We start from the raw sequence: 7,408 nt of genomic DNA, 5'->3' as shown, positions 1-7,408 counted from the left end.
AACTGGTGTATAATATCCTTCCATTGACACTAACCACGTATCTTCTTAAGACTTATTCAGTCGTATATTAATAGTTTTTGTTCGCTAGATCATCAGTTGTGGAAGTTTATGGCTTTGAAAACAAATATAACACAACATTCATAATCCCGCTAAATCTCTCTCTCTCTCTCTCTCTCTCTCTCTCTCTCTCTCTCAGAATCTCCTTTTCTCTTCCTCTCTCACACACAGAATTCCCCTCTCTTTCACTCTCTCTCCCTCGAAGATCTCTCTCTCTCTCTCTCTCTCTCTCTCTCTCTCTCTCTCTCTCAGAATCTCCTTTTCTCTTCCTCTCTCACACACAGAATTCCCCTCTCTTTCACTCTATTTCCCTCGAAGATCTCTCTCTCTCTCTCTCTCTCTCTCTCTCTCTCTCTCTCAGAATCTTTTCTCTATCTCTCACACAAAATTCCTCTCTTTCAATTTATCTCCCTCGAAGATCTCTCTCTCTCTCTCTCTCTCTCTCTCTCTCTCTCTCTCTCTCTCTCAGAATCTCTTTTTTTTTCTTCCTCTGTCACACACAGAATTCCCCTCTATGTCACTCTAGCTCCCTCGAAGATATTTTTCTCTCTCTCTCTCTCTCTCTCTCTCTCTCTCTCTCTCTCTCTCAGCCTTGTATCACCTTTAGTACACACACAAACACTCAAAATACAATCCTACATGTTTTTTTTCTTTATTACAACATCACAGGATTCACGAAACGTCATTTTTTATATATCGGGTAATGTGTTTTTTTTCTGCAAATTAATGAGGACTTCGAGTCCAATTTAATTTTTGTTTTCAATTTGGTCGTCCGCTAATGTCGTATTTACTCATATGTATTTCATAATGAGCTCCGTATTAGGGGGGAGACGAGAGAGAGAGAGAGAGAGAGAGAGTGTGGTCTTGTTATATGAATTATATAATAATTTTACATTAACTTTATCGGTTTTTTGGTGCTTCTTACAGGCAATGATTTAAAATTAAAGAAAAGATATATATATATATATATATATATAACTGTATATATATATTATATATATATATATATATATATACTGTATATATATATTATATATATATATATATATATGTGTGTGTGTGTGTGTTTCAATTTAGGATTATTGAACAAATACGGTTTATCCCTTTATGAGTGGGAATACCTTAACTTGGAGAAAGGTTGTATGTGTCACTATAATCAGTTAAGCCATACTAATTAGGGCCACCCATACTAGGTTGGTTTGCTGTGAGCGATTAGACTAAAGTCTCCCACCATCACTAATCTGCAGTGGCCAGCATGGTGATGAAAACTGGCCAAAGCACAGACATGAATAAAGACATATCTGAGGCCTTTGAGCTGCAGTGGACTAGAAACGGCCGCATTTGCTGTTGTTATTTTTTTTTATCCCTTTTGCTTGTATATCTTAATTCAATGTCTGAACAATACTGTGCTCATGAACAAACACCAATTTATAAATATATATATATATATATATATATATATATATATATTACAATTTGTTTATTTTGATCAGCTAAATGTTGGATAATGCAATTTTTTTGTATTACAATTTATGTTTATTTGAGGAAATTAAATGTTTAATAATGCAATTCTCATTACTTATATATTTCAACTCGCTGTATGCACAGTAATTGCTTTGCTCATGAACAAAACACCCAACAGTTTTTATGTATTACAATTTATGTTTATTTTGAGCAACTAAATATAAAGTAATACATTTTTTTCATGTATTACAATTGGCTTATTTGCATAACTAGATATATAATAATGCATTTTATGTGTATTACAATGTATGTTTATTTGTAGCATCTGAATATGAAATAATGTAATTTTTTATGTATCACAACTTATGTTTATTTAGGGGAACTGAAGTTAGAATATTGCATTTTTTTATGTATCACTATATTTTTATTTAGGGCAACTAAATTTAGAATATTGCAATTTTTTTTTGTATCACAATATTTTTATTTAGAGCAACTAAATTTAAAATAATGCATTTTTTATGTATCAACGTTTTTATTTTGAAACATTTGAATATAAAATAATGCCATTTTTTATGCATCACAATTTATGTTTTAGAACAACTAAATTTAAAACAATGCAATATTTTATGTATTATAAGTTTATTTTGTAGCATCTGAATATAAAATGATTTAATTCCCTTTAGATTTTTTTCATGCCAGTTGCGCAATGAGCTGTTAAGTCGCAAATATCACTTAACGAGGCAATTAAGTCTCTACTCATACAGCCTAATTACCTAATCTACTAGGCACATATTAAGCTCATTTATTTGGGATATTATGTGGGTATGCTGCGGTAATTTCCAAGTGATGTAAACATGGCATGATAATTTATTATTATTATTATTATTATTATTATTATTAGTTGATTGTTATTATTATTTATTATTATTATTTATTATTATTATTATTATTATTATTATTATTGTTATTATTTATTTTTATTATGATTATTATTATTTTTTTATTATTATTATTGTTGTTGTTGTTGTTGTTGTTGTTGTTGTTGTTATTATTACTGTTGTTGTTATTATTATTATTATTTTCATTTTTATTATTATTATTGTTATTATTATCATTAGTATTATTGTTATTATTATTTATATTTATTATGATAATAATTATTATTTTTTTATTATTGTTGTTGTTGTTGTTGTTATTATTACTGTTGTTATTGTTGTTGTTATTAATTTTATTATTATTATTATTATTATTATTATTATTATTATTATTATTATTATTATTATTACTTGTGTTGTGGTTTGATTGATGTTTTGACGTTTCACGAAATCAAAGTCAATAGATAATTAGTTCGTGTTTTAGTAGCAAGAAGAAAAAGGAAAATTATCTTGATTTTCTCATTGGATTTTTGTATTTATCATTTCGCAGACTGATTATTCTTGTCACATACTTCATCCTCTCTCTCTCTCTCTCTCTCTCTCTCTCTCTCTCTCTCTCTCATATAATTAGCATATTTTAGTTCTAATTCATTCAATTTCTCTCTCTCTCTCTCTCTCTCTCTCTCTCTCTCTCTCATTTATATAATTAGAATATTTTAGTTCTAAATAATTTACTCTCCTTAATATTAATAGCATATTTCAGTTCTATATAATTTACTATCTCATTTATATAATTAGCGTATTTTATCTCTAAATATTCTCTCTCTCTCTCTCTCTCTCTCTCTCTCTCTCTCTCTCTCTCTCTCTCTCTCTCTTTTTTATATAAATAGCATATTTTAGTTCTAGATAATTTGTTCTCATGTTTATAATTAACCTATTTTAGTTCTAAACAATTTACTCTCTCTCTCTCTCTCTCTCTCTCTCTCCTCTCTCTCTCTCTCTCTCTCTCTCTCTCTCTCGTAACTAGATTTTTGTCCTTCGTCAAGACGAGAAAAGGAATGTTATAAACGAGTTTCCTTAATATTCATATGGGAAGAAAAGAACTTTATTAATATATTTTGATCATTTTAATTGATATTATTATTTAAATTTTTCCATTATTATTTTATTGATTTTGATTATAATTATTAATGCTTTAGATTTTTTTAACAAGTACTTTATTATTATTATTATTATTATTATTATTATTATTATTATTATTATTATTATTATTATTATGCAAACGTTCAGCTGGTCTAGGAAGTGCTAAGAATTAAATGATGAAGCGAGAGAAGCAGAAAGAAAATACTAATTTAGGTATGAAATCTAGACCATAAGGACTAAACAAACAGGAAATATTATCCAACTTGGCTTTGAAGAAGAAAAAGATACACAAATAACCGACTTAAAATTTGTAGGGTGAACAACATAATTTATATAATTTGGAATATTGAATAGACTCGGTGTAAAAAAGAGAAAAATTTATATCAATTTTTATAGACATATTCAGTGAGTTATTTTTTTCTCTTAACTTTGCATTAATTTTATTACCACCCCTATTACAAATCGTAGTTTATAATTTTACAATAATACATATTGACTCTTAGCTTTTACCTCTTATAAACACTTTCAACCTATTTTACTAGTTTCTGCTTTATTCCCTTCATTATCTCATCGAGTATTTTATTATCTCTAAAGAACTATATCCCTGTGATTGTTTCCATTCATTTTCCTATGCCCCAACTTTAACAATTTAAATTTCTGTCTTTTCTTTGGCTTATTACTTTACATCATACGTAGAGACTAGTCTTAAATCTACTATTAAACCAAACCAGTCAATTTTAAACACGCTGATAGTCCCCTTTCAAAGATCTTTTTTTTTCCTTATTCAACTTCTACCATCTACTTTCTTTAGTCTATCACGTAATATTTCTTTTTAGTTCATTATACTACATTATACATATGAAATGTTATTTCTCTCACGCATTCCATTGTAACTTTTCATCTGAACAAGCATATCATGCAAATTAAGGTCAGCTTCTCAGTCACTCTTTGACCATTTTACCGTAGCAACTAGCTTGCAATCTCATCAACTGCAGATGAATTCCTATTTTTTTAGCTTCTTAAAACTTCAAATGCAGCTGTTTCTAGCCCACGACAGTACAAAGTCCACAGACATGTCCTTACTCATGTCTGGGCTTTGGCCAGTTGCCATCACCATGCTGGCCAACTGCGGATTGTTGATAGTGGGAGATTTTGGCTGATCGCTCACAGCAAACCAACCTAGTATGGGTGGCCTTGACTAATCAGCTTTCGTTATCATGGCGATACACAAACCCTTTCACCTCATTAAGGTATGCCCACTTAGAAAGTGTGCGTGTGTATGTGTCCACGTGTCTTTGCGTGCATGATTGTAATGTGTGCAGGTCAGAAAGAGAAAATAAATACTTGGCGTACAATATACTTCCATTGAGACTAACCACGTATCTCCTTAAGACTTATTCAGTCGTATATTTATAGTTTTTGCTCGCTAGATCATCAATTGTGGAAGGTTATGGCTTTGAAAACAAATATAACAACAACATTCATCATCCTGCTAAATCTCTCTCTCTCTCTCTCTCTCTCTCTCTCTCTCTCTCTCTCTCGTAGAATCTTTTTCTCTTCCTCTCTCACACACAGAATTCCTCTCTTTCACTTTATCTCCCTCGAAGATCTCTCTCTCTCTCTCTCTCTCTCTCTCTCTCTCTCTCTCGAATCTCTTTTTCTTCTCCCTCTCACACAGAATTCCCCTCTCTTGCACTTCGATATCTCTCTCTCTCTCTCTCTCTCTCTCTCTCTCTCTCTCTTTCTCTCATAATCTTTTTTTTCTCTTCCTCTCTCTCACACAGAATTTCTCTCGCTTTCACTCTATCTCCCTCGAAGATCTCTCTCTCTCTCTCTCTCTCTCTCTCTCTCTCTCTCTCTCCCCTCAGCCTTGTATCACCTTTAGTACACACACAAACACCCAAAATACAATCCTACATGTGTTTTTTTTTTTCTTTATTACAACGGCACAGGATTCACGTAACGTCATTTGTTATATATCGGGTAATGTGTTTTTTTTTTCGCAAATTAATTAGGAACTTCGAGTCCAATTTAATTTTTGTTTTCAATTTGGTCGTCCACTAATGTTGTATTTACTCATATGTATTTCATAATGAGCTCCGTATTAGGGAAAGAGAGAGAGAGAGAGAGAGGAGAGAGAGAGAGAGAGAGAGAGAGAGTCAGTGGTCTTTTTTTATATGAATTATATAATAATTTTACTTTAACTTTATCGGTTTTTGGCACTTCTTACAGGCAGCGATTTGAAATTAAAGAAAAGATATATATATATATATATATTTATATATATATGTATTTATATATATATATATGTATATATATATATATATATATATATTTCTATTTAGGATTATTAAATAAATACGGTTTATCCCTATCTGGGTGGGAATACCTTAAATTGGTAAAGGCGTTTATGTGTCACTATAATCAGTTGAGCTATAGTGATTAGGGCCACCCATACTAGGTTGGTTTGCTGTAAGCGATTAGACTAAATTCTTCCACCCATCACTAATTTGCAGTGGCCAGCATGGTGATGAAAAACTAGCTAAACCACAGGCATGAATAAGGACATATCTGAGGCCTTTGAGCTGCAGTGGGCTAGAAACAGCTGCATTTGTTGTTGTCATTGTTTTTTATTCGTATTGCTTATATATCTTAATTCAATGTCTGAACAATGCTGTGCTCATGAACAAACACCAATTTATATATATATATATATATATATATGTATGTGTATATATATATATATATATATATGATGAATTTATTGCACATTTAAACGTGTTTCTTTCATATTTCAAATAAGCCATATATATATATATATATATATATATATTAAAATTTGTTTATTTTGATCAGCTAAATGTTGGATAATGCAATTCTTTTGTATTACACTTTATGTTTATTTGGGGAAATTAAAGGTTTAATAATGCAATTCTCATTACTCATATATTTCAACTCGCTGTATGCACAGTAAATGCTTTGCTCATGAACAAACACCCAACAGTTTTTTTTTTTATATTACAATTTATGTTTATTTTGAGCAACTAAATACAAAGTAATACAATTTTTCATGTATTACAATTTGCTTATTTACTGTAAATACATTTAGCATAATGCCATTTTTTATGTATTACAATTTATGTTTATTTGGAATATCTAAATATAGAATAATACATTTCTTTTGTGTATGACAATTTATGTTCATTTTTGAGCAACAGACTATAAAATTATTAATTTTTTTATATACAATATATGATTATTTAGGGCATCTAATTTAGAACAATGCAATTTTTTATGTATCACAATATTTTTGATTAGGGCAACTAAATATAAAATAATGCAATTTTTTATGTATCACAATTTATGTTTATTTAGAGCAACTAAATATAGAATAATGCAATTTTTTATAAATCAAAAATTTGTTTATTTGGGAGCATCTGAATGTAAAATAATGCAATTTTTTTTTTCATGCATCACAAGTTATGTTTTAGAGCAACTAAATTTAAAACAATGCAATTTTTTTTATGTATTGTAAGTTTATTTTGTAGCATCTGAATATAAAATGATTCAATTCCCTTTAGATTTTTTTCATGCCAGTTGCGCAATGAGCTGTTAAGTCGCAAATATCACTTAACGAGGCAATTAAGTCTCTACTCATACAGCCTAATTACCTAATCTACTAGGCACATATTAAGCTCATTTATTTGGGATATTACGCGGGTATGCTGCGGTGATTTTCAAGTGATGTAAACATTGCGTTATAATTTATTATTATTAGTATTATTTATTATTATTATTTATTATTGTTATTATTATTATGATTATTATTATTATCATTAGTATTATTATTGTTATTATTATTATTATTA

The sequence above is a fragment of the Palaemon carinicauda genome, chromosome 30 (assembly GCF_036898095.1).
Source record: "Palaemon carinicauda isolate YSFRI2023 chromosome 30, ASM3689809v2, whole genome shotgun sequence".
NCBI lineage: Eukaryota > Metazoa > Arthropoda > Malacostraca > Decapoda > Palaemonidae > Palaemon > Palaemon carinicauda.
The sequence above is the reverse complement of the archived record's forward strand: the minus strand, read 5'-3'. Positions refer to the sequence as shown.